This window comes from Bubalus bubalis, chromosome X (assembly GCF_019923935.1).
Source record: "Bubalus bubalis isolate 160015118507 breed Murrah chromosome X, NDDB_SH_1, whole genome shotgun sequence".
NCBI lineage: Eukaryota > Metazoa > Chordata > Mammalia > Artiodactyla > Bovidae > Bubalus > Bubalus bubalis.
In genome coordinates this window covers 93,119,277-93,135,722 of record NC_059181.1, presented here as the reverse complement: position 1 = coordinate 93,135,722, position 16,446 = coordinate 93,119,277, and the positions used below count along the sequence as shown (strand labels likewise).

The 16,446-nt window shown below is 43.1% G+C and overlaps 1 non-coding gene across 2 annotated transcripts; it reads right to left on the bottom strand.

Moving 5' to 3' along the window:
- Window positions 1-2,379: 2,379 nt before the first annotated feature.
- LOC112582150 lies at window positions 2,380-10,605 on the bottom strand. 2 transcript variants are annotated; one of them, XR_006640618.1, is made up of 3 exons: window positions 9,463-10,605; window positions 8,009-8,125; window positions 2,380-2,438 (listed from the first exon to the last, which is right to left on the bottom strand). It is a non-coding gene; the product is annotated as an uncharacterized LOC112582150 (transcript). The 2 variants fall into 2 exon arrangements; XR_006640617.1 differs by lacking the exon at window positions 2,380-2,438 and having other exon boundaries at window positions 5,939-8,125.
- Window positions 10,606-16,446: the final 5,841 nt, after the last annotated feature.

Genomic DNA, 16,446 nt, shown 5'->3' with positions numbered 1-16,446 from the left:
GAAATAGGTGGTTCAGGATGAGTTATAACAATGCATTAAACATGAGGAAGAATATGTCTTAATGATAAAAGCAAAAACTCAAAATGAAGATATAATCGTTAGGAGTATTTATGCACCAGGAGTACTGCAAACACCTTCAAAACTAAAAAGGGAAGGATATGTAGATAAAATAACAGTAATAAGAGAAAACACTAACAATAGAAGATTTAATACATCAGACTCAGTCTAAGGCTAATGAGATTGCATGAGACTACAGAGTAGGGTGGTCCCGAGATGGCAGAGGAATAGGATGGGGAAACCAGCCTCTCCTCCAAAAATTCAACAAAAGATCATTTGAATGTTGAGCAACTCCCACAAAACAACTTCTGAACATTGGTGGAGGACACAAGGCACCCAGAAAGGCACCCCAAACACTTCAAGAGGAGGCAGGACAACATACAAAAGATGAAAACACAGACAAAAGATTTAGGGATGGAGACCTGTCCCTGGTGAGGGAGTTGAGAAGAAGAATTTTCCACATAGTAGGAAACCCTCTCACAGGGATGTCGATGGGGAGTTTTGGAATCTCAGAGGGCAACATTCAGTTCAGGTCAGTCGCTCAGTCGTGTCCGACTCTTTGCGACCCCATGAATCGCAGCACGCCAGGCCTCCCTGTCCGTCACCAACTCCCGGAGTTCACCGAGACTCACGTCCATCGAGTCAGTGATGCCATCCAGCCGTCTCATCCTCTGTCGCCCCCTTCTCCTCCTGCCCCCAATCCCTCCCAGCATCAGGGTCTTTTCCAGCGAGTCAACTCTTCGCATGAGGTGGCCAAAGTACTGGCGTTTCCGCTTCAGCATCAGTCGTTCCAGTGAACACCCAGGACTGATCTCCTTTAGGATGGGCTGGTTGGATCTCCTTGAAGTCCAAGGGACTCTCAAGAGTTTTCTCCAACACCACAGTTCAAAAGCATCAATTCTTCAGTGCTTAGCTTTCTGTATAGTCCAAATCTCACATCCATACATGACCACTGGAAAAACCATAGCCTTGACTACACGGACCGTTGTTGACGAACTAATGTCTCTGCTTTTCAATATGCTGTCTAGGTTGGTCATAACTTTCCTTCCAAGGAGTAAGCGTCTTTTAATTTCATGGCTGCAGTCACCATCTGCAGTGGTTTTGGAGCCCAGAAAAATAACGTCAGCCGCTATTTCCACTGTTTCTCCATCTATTTGCCATGGATGAGACCAGATGCCATGATCTTCGTTTTCTGAATGTTGAGCTTTAAGCCAACATTTTCACTCTCCTCTTTCACTTTCATCAAGAGGCTCTTTAGTTCTTTTTCACTTTCTGCCATAAGGGTGGTGTCATCTGCATATCTGAGGTTATTGATATTTCTCCCGGTAATCTTGATTCCAGCTTGTGCTTCCTCCAGCCCAGCGTTTCTCAAGATGTACTCTGCATATAAGTTGAACAAGCACGGTGACAATATGCAGCCTTGACGTACTCCTTTTCCTATTTGGAACCAGTCTGTTGTTCCATGTCCAGTTCTAACTGTTGCTCTCTGACCTGCATACAGGTTTCTCAAGAGGCAGGTCAGGTGGTCTGGTATTCCCATGTCTTGAAGAATTTTCCACAGTTTATTGTGATCCACACAGTCAAAGGCTTTGGCATAGTCAATAAAGCAGAAATAGATGCTTTTCTGGAACTCTCTTGCTTTTTCCATGATCCAGCAGATGTTGGCAATTTGGTCTCTGGGGTTCCTCTGCCTTTGCTAAAACCAGCTTGAACACCTGGAAGTTCACGGTTCACGTAGTGCTGAAGCCTGGCTTGGAGAATTTTGACCATTACTTCACTAGCGTGTGAGATGAGTGCAATCATGCAGTAGTTTGAACATTCTTTGGAGTTGCCTTTCTTTGGGACTGGAATGAAAACTGACCTTTTCCAGTCCTGTGGCCACTGCTGCGTTTTCCAAATTTGCTGGCATATTGAGTGCAGCGCTTTCACAGCATCATCTTTCAGGATTTGAAATAGCTCAACTGCAATTCCATCACGTCCACTAGCTTTCTTCCTAGTGATGCTTTCTAAGGCCCACTTGATTTCACATGCCAGGATATCTGGCTCTAGGTGAGTGATCACACCGTCGTGATTATCTTGGTCGTGAAGATCTTTTTTGTACAGTTCTTCTGTGTATTCTTGCCATCTCTTCTTAGTACCTTCTGCTTCTGTTAGGTCCATACCATTTCTGTCCTTTATCGAGCCCGTCTTTGCATGAGATGTTCCCTTAGTATCTCTAATTTTCTTGAAGAGATCTCCAGTCTTTCCCATTCTGCTGTTTTCCTCTATTTCTTTGCACTGATCACTGAGGAAGGCTTTCTTATCTCTTCTTGCTATTCTTTGGAACTCTGCATTCAGATGCTTATATCTTTTCTTTTCTCCTTTGCTTCGAAAGTTTAAATCTAGTGTTAGAAAGTTTAAATGAGTCAATCTTCACAGAAGAAATGAATAAAGTTATTACAAGAAATACACCCAAGAAGCACCTTGCTCAGATGTATTTATTGGTGAATTCTAGTAAACCATCAACGATCAAATAGTACCAAAGCTTTGTGACTTGTGTAAGAACATTTGAAAGCAAGGAAATGTCCCTAATTTCTTTTCGGAAGCCAGTAGGATACTAACACATAAACATAGATACCAAAACTCTGAACAGAATATTAGCAAACATCCAACAATACATTTAGAAAGTAGTACAGAGACATTACTTTGCCAACAAAGGTTCGTCTAGTCAAGGCTATGGCTTTTCCTGTGGTCATGTATGGATGTGAGAGTTGGACTGTGAAGAAGGCTGAGCGCCGAAGACTTGATGCTTTTGGACTGTGGTGTTGGAGAAGACTCTTGAGAGTCCCTTGGACTGCAAGGAGATCCCACCCGTCCATTCTGAAGGAGATCAGCCCTGGGATTTCTTTGGAAGGAATGATGCTAAAGCTGAAACTCCAGTACTTTGGCCACCTCATGTGAAGAGTTGACTCGTTGGAAAAGACTCTGATGCTGGGAGGGATTGGGGGCAGGAGGAGAAGGGGACGACAGAGGATGAGACGGCTGGATGGCATCACTGACTCGATGGACGTGAGTCTCGGTGAACTCCGGGAGTTGGTGACGGACAGGGAGGCCTGGCGTGCTGCGATTCATGGGGTCGCAAAGAGTCGGACACGACTCAGCGACTGATCTGATCTGATCTGATCTGATACTGTGATAAAGTGGGACTTATTCCATTAATACAAGGCTGGCTCTATATTAGGAATTTCATTCATATCCTTCACCACGGTAACATATTTAAAGACAAAGACCCCGATGTTGGGGAAGATTGAAGTCAAAAGGAGTAGGGAGCAGCAGAGAATGAGATGGTTAGACAGCATCACTGACTCAATACACATGAATCTGAGCAAACTCTGGGAGATAGGGGAGGACAGAGGAGCCTGGGTTGCAAAGAGTCAGACACGACATAGCAACTGAACGATAATCTTAGGACTATCATCATAGATGCCAAACCAATCTTTGGGAAACTTCAATAGGCATTCATGTTAAAAAAGAGAAAACTGAAGAAACAGGAATCAGGGATGCATTATTAACATGATAAAAGCTATATAAGTAGCTCCTCGTGCAAATACTTTATTTAGTGGGGGAGTACCAGAGGTTTTCCAATAAGGTCAAGAATAACAAAAGTATGCCCACTATATCACTCCTGTTCAGTGTTCAACAGCAAGCACTAGTCAGTTGACTAGAGAAACCAATACGAGTTTTAAGAATGGATAAGAAGATGTAAAGCCACCTCTATGTCCAGGTGATATCATCGCACACCTGAAGACTCTTATAGAAACCATGACAAATTAACTAAAACAAAGAGAATTCAGCAAGGTAGTAGGATATAAAGTTACATACAAATATTATTAGTCTTTGTTTTGCATACACACACGCGCACGCACACACACACACACACACACACACACACACACAGCTGGAGGACATGTTAGGAGAGAAAATCCCATATACAATGGCAATAACAAAGACTAAGTGTATAGAAATAAACTTAATGAGAGCATCTATACAAAGACAATTTGTAAACACTCTCGAACAACATAGAAGGAAACTTGAATAAGTAGGAAGATTTTCAAAGACCTTAGACAGAATAACTCAGCACTAAAAAGATATTGATTCCCTCTAAAGTTACGTATACGTTGAATATAATCTCAAAAATATCGGCGAACGTTTTTATGGAGTTAGACCAATGGATGATTTAGTTCATATTTTTTTAAAAAACATGCAAGAATAGCCAGGATACAAGTAAAAAAGGAAAACCTATGAGTGAATAGGGAGAAGGCAATGGCACCGCACTCCAGTACTGTTGCCCGGAAAATCCCGTGGATGGAGGAGCCTGGTAGGCTGCAGTCCATGGGGTCGCTAAGAGTCAGACACGACTGAGCAACTTCACTTTCACTTTCCACTTTCATGCATTGGAGAAGGAAATGGCAACCCTCTCCAGTGTTCTTGCCTGGAGAATCCCATGGACGGAGAAGCCTGGTAGGCTGCAGTCCATGGGGTCGCACGGAGTCGGACACGACTGAAGCGACTTAGCAGCAGCAGCAGCATGAGTGAACAGTAATCATATCAGACATAAAAGCACACTATAAAGCTCTAATGTATACCACTTGGGTACCAGTACAGGAATAGACTAATAGGCCAGTGGCATAGAATAAAAAACTCAGAATAACACCAATTATAGCTGGGGATTTTAGTGTATGAGCCAAAGGCATGTAAAATCACTGAGGCAAAGATGAACATTCAACAAATGAGGCTGGAACAATTGAGACATTAAAAAAAAATCAGTGCAGATCCATGACATACCATCCACAAAAATAAACTGTAAATGGGTTTAGGAATCTAAACAAAAAAATGAAGCCATAACAAAATCTTGAAGAAAATATGGCAGAATTTCTCTTCACTATCAGCGTTGGGAAAGGCTTTCTAACTGTGACTGAAATTTCCAGAGGTGATTAAAGAAAAGAACATTCTATGTGACTAAAAAGATTTTTTTAATGTACGGCAAGTTGCGAAGAGCTGACTCATTGGAAAAGACTCTGATGCTGGGAGGGATTGGGGGCAGGAGGAGAAGGGGACGACAGAGGATGAGACGGCTGGATGGCATCTCTGACTCGATGGACGTGAGTCTCAGTGAACTCCGGGAGTCGGTGATGGACAGGGAGGCCTGGCGTGGTGCGATTCATGGGGTCGCAAAGAGTTGGACACGACTGAGCGACTGAACTGAACTGAAGTGAAAGTGAAAGTGGCTCAGCCATAACACAACATAACTACAGATGCATTTAACATTTGGGCCAACAATCCTATTGCTGGAAATGAAACTTGAAGAGACATTACCACCAACACAAAAATACGTGTACACTGGGTTATTCACTGCAGCATTGTTTGTATTAATCATTACGAAATGTTGAAAACAACTGAAACGCCCCTATGCTGCTGCTGCTGCTGCTGCTGCTGCTAAGTCGCTTCAGTCGTGTCCAACTCTGTGCGACCCCAAAGACGGCAGCCCACCAGGGTCCCCCGTCCCTGGGATTCTCCAGGCAACAACACTGGAGTGGGTTGCCATTTCCTTCTACAAGGCATGAAAGGGAAAAGTGAAAGTGAAGTCGCTCAGTCGTGTCCGACTCCTAGCGACCCCATGGACCGCAGCCCACCAGGCTCCTCGGTCCATGGGATTTGCCAGACAAGAGTACTGGAGTGGGTTGCCATTGCCTTCTCCGGAAATGCCCCTATCGAAGCCAGTGTAATCTAATGTAGCTAGCTATAAAGAAGAATGAAGGAGTACAGAATAAGGAGTTTTTTTTTTTTTTTTTTTTTGATGAAATGCTGTTTACTGAAAAAGGAAAAGTGCAAAGGAGCTTTAGAAAATGCCATCTTTCATTTAATAGACAATGGAACATAAGAAAACCCGTATGTATCTATTCATTTGTGTAGAGTAAATCCAGGAAAGGTTCAACCAGATAACCAGATTGGTTATCTACAGGGGGATTGTGGAAAAGAAATGGGGAATGCGAAGCGGGTGGAAGACATGGGGAAAGAATCATACGCCTACAGTATGTGTGTTTGTGCAGCCCTGAGTCTGAATCACAGTAGTGTTTCACATACCCCAGGATTAAGTGAAAAATTAAAATGAACTAGGATATGGGGGGAGAGGGCAAACTCAAATTCGAAACACCAACAAATTAACCTAAATATATTACAAATAAATGTCTTAACCACAAGAGAAGGAGTGAGGAAGAAAACAGCTAAGCTAAGCAACTTGGGGAAACAGTACTTTGATTGCATCCTTGGAGGCTTAAGATATAAAGAAGTGTACACACACACAAGTCATCAGATCTGCTTCTAACAGGTGCGTGTTTTGTGCTCAGTCATTAAGTTGTACCCGACTTTTTGGGATCCCGGTCTCTGTAGCACACCAGGTCTCCCCATCCTTCACTATCTCCTCGAGTTTGCTCAAATTCATGTCCATTAGGTCGGTCATACTATCTAACCATTTGGTAGCATTTCTGTAACCACATCATGTATAATCAATCAGGTGTGAACAAATAAGTAAATACTGAAGATAAGGAGAGCCAGGTGAGACAAAGACGTTACAAATCAGACTAGAGTGGATTGTTGCTGTATCGCATAAACCATCACAATATTGTAAACTCATTATCCTCCAATTAAAATTAATTAATTAATTAAAAAAAGAAGTACCAGTGTGAGCTCCTGGCTTTCACTATCTACAGAAATATCTAGAGAAATTCCAATGTATCTGGGAGCATAAGTATATACAGACGACATAGTTCCTTCATTTACCGATGGAAAAGGAAGACCTAGCTGCAAGGAAACCCCAGTAGCAATGAACATGCAGGGAGATATCAGTTATTAAATGTCATTTTCCAAGGAAAGGAAACATGGGTTTTGGCAGAAGTGTTCTGATTTCAGGGTCATGGTGGGGAAAGAAAAGCACAAGATGAACAGGAATACCTTATAATGCCGGCAAGGAAGTACACAGAAAAGAACCACGTCATGCTCAAAGAACACAAACCCCACAAGGAGTTCCTAATCACCAAAGCTGGAAAAATGCAAGAAACTAAATAATGATATAATTTGATTATAAGTCACAATATAACGAAGTTATTCACATCTCAATACTGACATAAAGAATTTGATTACTTATTTGATTTGATGATTAGAAATGCATTCTATAAAATTTTATATTTGGCAAAACTAATACAGTTATGTAAAGTTTAAAAATAAAATAAAATTAAAAAAAAAAGAAAGAAAATTTATAAAAATATGAGGGAGAAAAGACAGCTCTACAGATTTCCAATGAACAAATATGGTAGGAATAAGGAAATAGAAAGTCACCTTTTAGTCATATTTGTTGTAGGCCAAACCAACAGATGAATTTTAAAAGCAGTGAATAAAAGCCTGAGAAGAATCCTATCCCTCTTTTTGGCTCCGAGCAAGCATTCCCCTAGCCCAAAAGCAGCCTTATCATAGGAACCAGCCACAGTGTCTGCTTGCCCCTGTCAGGTTTTGGTTCCCCACCAGTCCACAGAAGTATTCAAACAAGCTAATCACATCCTTCCTTGAGAACCAAGGGTCACCACCATCTCTTGTTACCACAGATAACCTCCCACGGCCCTGCTTGTGCATTCTCTTCCAGAGCATGACTCCCCTGAGGCTCGACCTAGCCAGTAGTATCCTCTTCCCTCAGGCAGTGAGTGAACATTACTGAGAAGCTGCTGTGGGTAGCACCTGTCCAGTGTCAGGTGTGTATGTTCAGCAGCCACCCCCAGACCCCTGTGGTAGAAATCACTCCGTCACCATTAGAATGAAGGAGAGGCAATAAAACAGGTATTATTGCCAAAAATGTGTAACTTTCATCTAATCCTAAGAAAACACCAGACAAACCCAAACTGACAGACATTGTATAAAATACCTGAGCAGTATCTCCAAAACCGTCACCGTTGGGAAAGACCCAGAAAGCTTGAGGAATTCTCAGCGTGGAGGAGACTAACGAGAAACGATGGCCAAATGTGGTATCCGGAATGGGATGCTGGGACAGAAAAAGGAGATTACCGGGATAAATGACAGAATTCAAATAAAGTATGTAAATTAGTTAATAGTACTGCATGGATATTAATTTTCAATTTTCATAATTTTTATATGCCTATGTAAGATGTTAACATTAGGGAAATCTGGATGAAGTTTTTCTATACTGTTTTTTGCAAACTTTTTTTAGGTCTAAAGGTACTTCAAAAAAACCTTTTTTTTAAAGATTCACTCACTGCTAAAAGGAAACATAATGATATCTGTGTGATAAATTGCTTCAGTATTGTCCGACTCTTTGCCACCCTACGGACTGTAAGCTACCAGGTTCTTCTGTCCATTGGATTATCCAGGCAAAAATACTGGAGTGGGTTTCCATGTCCTCCTCCACGGGATCTTCCTGACCCAGGGGTCAAACCCAAGTCTCTTAGGTTTCCTGCGTTGGCAGGTGGGGTCTTTACCAGCTGAGCCACAGGGGAAGCCCCACGGTTACACTATAAATCTTACCTTTTAATAATAGTTTAACCAATTGAAATACGGTTAGGAGGATGGATATAAAGATGGATAAATGTTCGTGCCTCGTGATCCATTAAAAAACTATTTCAAAGTGGTTTGAAAGTGAGAGTGTTAGTTTCTCAGTCATGTCTGACTCTTTGTGCTTCCATGGACTGTAGCCTGCCAGGCTCCTCTGTCCATGGGATGCTCCAGGCAAGAATACTGGAGTGGATTGTCATTTCCTGTCTAGAGGGCCCATTAATAGAAATGAAAGTGCAACCATTTCCAAGGTGTAGATGAATATTTATCTGCTCCTTGTGGCTCAGACGGTAAAGAATCTGCCTACAATGAAGGAGACCTGGGTTCGGTTTCTGGGCATTATCAATACGAACCACAAAAATAATTAGATGCAAACAAATACGATTTTTTAAAGGAGCGCAACACGATCGAGGGATTTTATTTTATTTTATTGGATCGAGGGATTTTTTTTTAATTGTATTTATTTATTTATTTATTTTTTATTTTATTTTATTTTTAAACTTTACATAATTGTATTCGTTTTGCCAAATATCAAAATGAATCCGCCACAGGGTATACCTGTGTTCCCCATCCTGAACCCTCTTCCCTCCTCCTGGATCGAGGGATTTTAAAGAGAGCAAGAAATGATTCACCACAAAATTGAAGCTAATCCCAGGTAAGGAAAGAGGGTTACACAGAGGGCGGACAGGAGAGTTGGCCGGCGAGCAATTCAATCGATTGCCTTTCTTATTAATCCCCAAACTTTGGTCCTAGGTAATTTCATTTATATCAGTAGAGACAGAGTTTATAGAAAGAACACTGTTGAGATACCTGACTGGAAGAAGAGTCGGAAAATAGTTGAGACGTCCAAGACCCCAGCAGTGGCAGGGCGTTCCTCCCTCTCCACAGGCCGCTGCCAACAAGCCCCAGCGCCGGAGGCTACTGGCGTCTTAACGGTTCCTCGCCAGAAGAGCACTTGGATTGGTGTAGCGCAGGTCACATGCCACCCCCTCACTCAATCAGCTAGGTACCGGGAGGCGGGGCCAAGTTCTAGACCCGCCCACAGAGCAGAGGGGCTTATGGGTGAGAAGGTTCCCCTCAGGCACCAGCGCCTCGGCTCTAGAACCCCTTGGGTGGAAAGCTGGGCACAGTGTCTGTCTCTCTGTGTGGCCTAGATACCGCCTGGCCAGGGTTTCTGCCAGGCCAGGACTCAAACTCAGAGAACTGATGTCCACATCGATGGGCTTTGCAACAGAGACTGAACTGAAAAACAATTGGCCCCTTAATGAAAAAGAGGCTTCTCGGGTGGCAGGGCGCTAGTGCTCAAGAACCCGCCTGCCGATGCAGGAGATGTCCGAGTCCAGGTTCGATCCCTGGGTCAGGACGACCCCCTGGAGGAGGTCACGGCAACCCACTCCAGTATTCTTTTTTTTTATTTTTCAGTCCAGTATTCTTGCCTGGAGAATCCCATGGACGAGGGGCCTGGTGGGCGACTTGGCACTTGATGAAAAAAGCCATCCAACTTTAGTGTCCACAGGGCTCTCCTATGGTAAATAAGGTGTTGAGTCCACACCAGATAGGGACAAATGTATTCTGGCCTCTGTGCAGTAAAGCCAGCATAGCAATGACAGTGACATTTGACAAAAGCAGCATCAAGGAGAAAACTGCACGCATTCTAAGTTGCTTCAGTCTTGTCCGACTCTTTGTGACCCCATGAACTGTAGCCCATCAGGTCCCTCTGTCCTGGGGATTCTCCAGGCAACAATACTGGACTGAGAGGCCATGCCCTTCTCTGGGGAAGGAGAAAACTGCGGCCCCTTTAATAGCAAGGGGCATTCAGGGTATGTGTGTCCAACCTTCTCAGCCTGCAATGTGGGAGACCTTGGTTCGATTCCTGGGTTGGCAAGATCCACTGGAGAAGGGATAGGCTACCCACTCCAGTATTCTTGGGCTTCCCTTGTGGCTCAGCTGGTAAAGAATCTGCCCAACAATGTGGGAGACCTGGGTTCGATCCCTGGGTTAAGAAGATCCCCTGGAGACGGGAAAGGCTGCCCACTCCAGCATTCTGGCCTGGAGCATTCCATGGACTGTATAGTCCACGGGGTCACGAAGGGTCGCACACAACTGAGCAACTTTCAGCTTTCACTTTCTCCCTGAAATCCTGATTCCACTGTTGGTTTCTTATTCTCTTCCCAACTGTTTAAAACTTTTCAGAATACAATACATTTTATTTATATGCTATTTTTCTAAATTGGCCATCTCCTTCTGGTGGAAAAATATAAATTCCTGGAGGGCGGGAATCTTTGTTTATTTGTCCATTAACATATCCTTATAGTAATGCTTGGTATAATGTATGCTTCAACATTTGTTCAATGAATTGTTCTCCAGCCATGCTAGCCTATTTTTTGTGCCTCTGACCCTACCTCTAACTCACCAAGCATGTTTTCACACCATTATGTATTTTCCTGTAACAACTTGCCCACAGATGTTCCTATAACCACCATCCTTGCTAGGTTCACTTCTCTGCTCGCCTCATTAGCCAAGGCTTACTTTTCTTCATGACACCTAGCATTTGATCATAGCTTTTCTGAGTATGTTTTGTTTCTCTGGGTTTGTTGTTGTTTTTACTTTGCTTTAGTTTAGGTTTGCTTTTTTCTGTTTTCTTTTTTCAACATTTCTTTCTTATACTCTTTTAACTGCTGCTAAAGAAGTAAACCATCCATGACTGTTTTAATTTTTGCCATATAATGTCATCTTTCAGTAGATGGGGTAATGGCATTAAATATCTTACACTGGATCCCTGGTTTCATGACTTTACCACTTCAGATCAGATCAGATCAGTCGCTGAGTCGTGTCCGATTCTTTGCGACCCCATGAATCGCAGCACGCCAGGCCTCCCTGTCCGTCACCAACTCCCGGAGTTCACCGAGACTCACGTCCATCGAGTCAGTGATGCCATCCAGCCGTCTCATCCTCTGTCGCCCCCTTCTCCTCCTGCCCCCAATCCCTCCCAGCATCAGGGTCTTTTCCAGCGAGTCAACTCTTCGCATGAGGTGGCCAAAGTACTGGCGTTTCCGCTTCAGCATCAGTCGTTCCAGTGAACACCCAGGACTGATCTCCTTTAGGATGGGCTGGTTGGATCTCCTTGAAGTCCAAGGGACTCTCAAGAGTTTTCTCCAACACCACAGTTCAAAAGCATCAATTCTTCAGTGCTTAGCTTTCTGTATAGTCCAAATCTCACATCCATACATGACCACTGGAAAAACCATAGCCTTGACTACACGGACCGTTGTTGACGAACTAATGTCTCTGCTTTTCAATATGCTGTCTAGGTTGGTCATAACTTTCCTTCCAAGGAGTAAGCGTCTTTTAATTTCATGGCTGCAGTCACCATCTGCAGTGGTTTTGGAGCCCAGAAAAATAACGTCAGCCGCTATTTCCACTGTTTCTCCATCTATTTGCCATGGATGAGACCAGATGCCATGATCTTCGTTTTCTGAATGTTGAGCTTTAAGCCAACATTTTCACTCTCCTCTTTCACTTTCATCAAGAGGCTCTTTAGTTCTTTTTCACTTTCTGCCATAAGGGTGGTGTCATCTGCATATCTGAGGTTATTGATATTTCTCCCGGTAATCTTGATTCCAGCTTGTGCTTCCTCCAGCCCAGCGTTTCTCATGATGTACTCTGCATAGAAGTTAAATAAACATGGTGACAATATACAGCCTTGACAAACTCGTTTTCCTTTTTGTAGCCAGGCTGTTGTTCCATGTCCAGTTCTAACTGTTGCTTCCTGACCTGCATACAAATTTCTCAAGAGGCACATCAGGTGGCCTGGTATTCCCATCTCTTTCAGAATTTTCCACAGTTTATTGTGAGCCACACAGTCAAAGGCTTTGCATAGTCAATAAAGCAGAAATAGACGTTTTTCTGGAACTCTCTTGCTTTTTCCATGATCCAGTGGATGTTGGCAATTTGATCTCTGGTTCCTCTGCCTTTTCTAAAACCAGCTTGAACATCAGGAAGTTCACGGTTCACATATTGCTGAAGCCTGGCTTGGAGATATTTGAGCATAGTGGTGCCATAACCTCCATGACCTTGGCCTGGCACATTAACACTTCCAAGATTTCATTATCCATCTTCAAAAGGAGAATGACAATTGATGTACTTCTTGACTGTTGATAGGCTTCCATTTAGATAATGCATATATAGGGCTTAGCAGAACACTTGACAGTGATGATAAATGGATGATTATTATCATGATCATTGACTGTATGCTATCAGAATTGAGTGTCGAGTGATCTAGGCTTCTTCCTAGTCTCTGTTGCTTAAAAATGTTTTGCATTTTCCATGAAGTTACCTTAAAGCACACTGTGCATTAGATTCTGCTTCAGTCCAGAAGAATAATAATGCCTTTCAATATTGTTTCTCATAAGTAGTTTAAGGAAAGTCTAAGTATTTAACTCATCTCCAACCTACTATCACTTTTTTAATGGATAATGGTTGGTTGAAGTCCTTCCAGTATCCAGACAAATTTCTAAAGAACCCCAGGCAAGGATAATGAAAAATCATGTTCTCTATTGCTCAGAGGAACAGACATTAGCCCAGCCTAATGTCAGGTTCTGCCCAAAGAATCCTGAGCAGAAAACAACTGAGAGGAACCAATTCAGGTGCCACTTGTACAGACAGTAACTAGGCAGATTGCAATGAAAATGCGTTTAATGTCTTCCTCTAGATGGACCACTCCTGGGTGAAGATAAGAACAACAGAAACTTTTGAAAAGAAGAATTTTAAGGTAACTATTTTCCTCTCATATCCCCTATAAGAATTTTGAAAACTGGCTTCTCATATTTTTAATTTGCAAAGGATGTAATTTCTAGAATATTTTAGATATATCAGATAAATGTGTTTTAGATATCCTTTTTCTAAATCTTTGTACTACAAGTGTACAAAGTTTATGAAAAATGTTCAGCATATGACTGAACAATTGGAAATGTAGTTCTCACTGAAAATTTTCAATTATCAATAGCATTATGGTTTATAAGTAAAAGTCTGACTTCATTTTTCAATTTCAGTAAATGTGTGAACTACACTCTATAGTATCTTCCTTCTGAATTCCAAATCTAATATTGCTCAGTGGATAATAAGATAGCCCACTTTTAAGTCTAAAATCTATCTCCCAGGTTGCAGTAAGAAATGCACTATTGTTGTGTTCTATAATTTCCACTTTTTTCTTTCTCTTCCACTTCTTTGCTGAGATTTTCAATTTTTTCATTTGTTTAAAGAGAATTTGTAACTACTTGATAATTACTTTTATGATGGTCACTTCAAACTTCTTGTCATTATTTCATCATTATTCACATCAGTGTTGGCATCTGTAGAATGTCTTTTATTATTCAAGCTGTGATTTTCTTAATTCTGGGTACTGTGATCTCTATCATATCCTGGGCATTTTGAATACCACATTCTAAGACTCTGGACCCTATTCATCTTTATTTTTGTATGATTCTTGAGTGCAACACACAGTGATGTGGGCTGTACCTTCAGATTCCTGCTCTGATTCCACCCTAGCAAAAGTGGATTGCTGACTCATGCTGCCTCAGTGGTAGCAACCACCCACCTCAGCCCTGGATACCATCCCAATCAATGAGAGGCACCAATTCACAATCCTTCTGTAGCCTCATAAAGGGAGTATAAGCTCAGTTCCCCTCTAGGCAAGGCAGACCCCAGGGAAGGGGGAAGGGAATGGCAGACCGAATAATTTGTGAAGAAAATAATCAGGATTACATTAATGGAGGCAGAAGTAGTATTTGACAAAATCCAACAGCCATTCATAATAAAATCTCTCTCAACACACTGGGAATAGGGGATAATTAACCTCAACTTAACAGACTCAAGGGTAGGTGCAGAGATCAGCAATGTTTGTAAGAGTCAATGATGAATGTAGGCACTCACCAGAGGTAACAACTTGGAGAAACAATCCCAGATAGCACAGTCAAAAACCAAAAATAGAAAGAAGTGATTGACAGCTCTGGGTTGTGAAGCCTCTCGCCCTCAGCCTCTCCATCTTCCCTGTCCTTTCTCCCCTGGGTAGCTCCCTCCCAGGCTGTCCAAACTCCCTTCTCCTGTGCCACAAGGACCAGCACTTCAAATCCAATCTGCAGGCCTTCCTCCCCTCACTGCTTTCTTTCCTCCAGTACCCAGTGAAGGCTGTGGAGAGAAGAGGGAGTGAGGGGACGGAAGGCCAGGGCTTTGCTACCTCACTGGAGGTCCAGCACTCTGTCAAGTCAAGACAGACCTCAGGGATGGCCCAGGAGGCTGTGAGAGGGAGGTGAGTTGTGGTGGGGCTCAGGAAGGAGGGAGAAAGATGAAGACAGAAAGAGTGGAGGGAGGAGAGGAGAGATGAGACATAGAGGTGTAGAGACAAGGGAGAGAGAGAGAGAGAAGGGAAGGGAAGGGAAGAGAAGGAAGCTCTACCATGGCAAGAGTCAGAGGAGAAGGGAGAAGAAAGGGGAAGCGGTGCCCCTGCTGCAGCCCTTTCCTTCCCCTTCCCCAGAACTGAACTTCCCCAGCCCAGGCACTGTTCCTCCAACTATGCCCATGTTGGAGTAGGGGTCACTGGATGCTTGTTGAAGCTTTGTCACCTGTGTGAGCTCACTCAGACTTGGCCATGGGAAACAGAAGAGCCATAGAGATAGATCGTCCCCAGAAGGAGTAAAGGGACTGGTCCTGGCTCAGTGTGGGGCTGAGGGTCTTTGGCCTGCCCCTATGATCACCACTTTCTCTCCTGATGGGCCCTGTGCCTGTCTGAGTTGGATATTTCTCTGAGGAATCACACCTGTCTCAGGCTACCTGGGGTTCCTCTGGAGGACAGGCAGGATGATGTGATGAGTGCAGGGAGGGATGGGCAGTGTCCCCCGAGAGGCCTGTCCTGCAATCTCTTCTAACACCTCTGCCAAGTTGGAGAAAGGAAAAGAATGAAAGTGTTAAATGTCTGGTCATCTATTCTGCTTGCTGACATGTTGCAGTCATACTGAGGGGGCCCATGTGGACATCGCTCATTGCTGTGTGTCCATCTCGCTCCTGGTGGGATGAAAGATGTATATCAAAACTGTTTCGAACAAGTCCCATGCTTCTCTGAGGAAACACGCTGGGGTTTGCTCTTCTTGGAAATGAAATATCTTGATCATTGTAATCTGATTTGGGAACAATACATAAATGCTCCAAAGGCCAGAACAAAGTCCTAGGAAAATATCATACCTAATGAAGCAGAATCACTGATTTTTATTTTTTTCTTTTTTATTTATTTTAATTGGAGACTAATTACTTTACAATATTGTGGTGGTTTTTGCCATACATTTACATGAATCAGCCATGGGTGTTCATGTGTTCCCCATCCTGACCCTCCCTCCCACCTCCCTCCTCATCCCATCCCTCAGGGTCGTCCCAGTGCACCAGCCCTGAGCACCCTGTCTCATGCATCAATCCTGGACTGGCGATCTATTTCACATATGATAATACACATGTTTCAATGCTATTCTCTCAAATCATCCCACTCTCGCCTTCTCCCACAGAGTCCAAAAGTCTGTTCTTTACATCTGTGTCTCTTTTCTGAATTTTAAAAACTAAAATGAAGTATTGTACAGTTCTAAAAATGTTGGAAGACCTCACTACAGTTTATTTTCTAGGATATGAGAGACTGGGAGGATCCATAGCCCAGGAGAAAGCAAGTACAGTGGGAAGGACTTGGGCTGAGGGTCTGATATATGTTAGTTTGAGCTCTGCCTTTGTCATGCTGGGTCACCTGAGAACATTCAC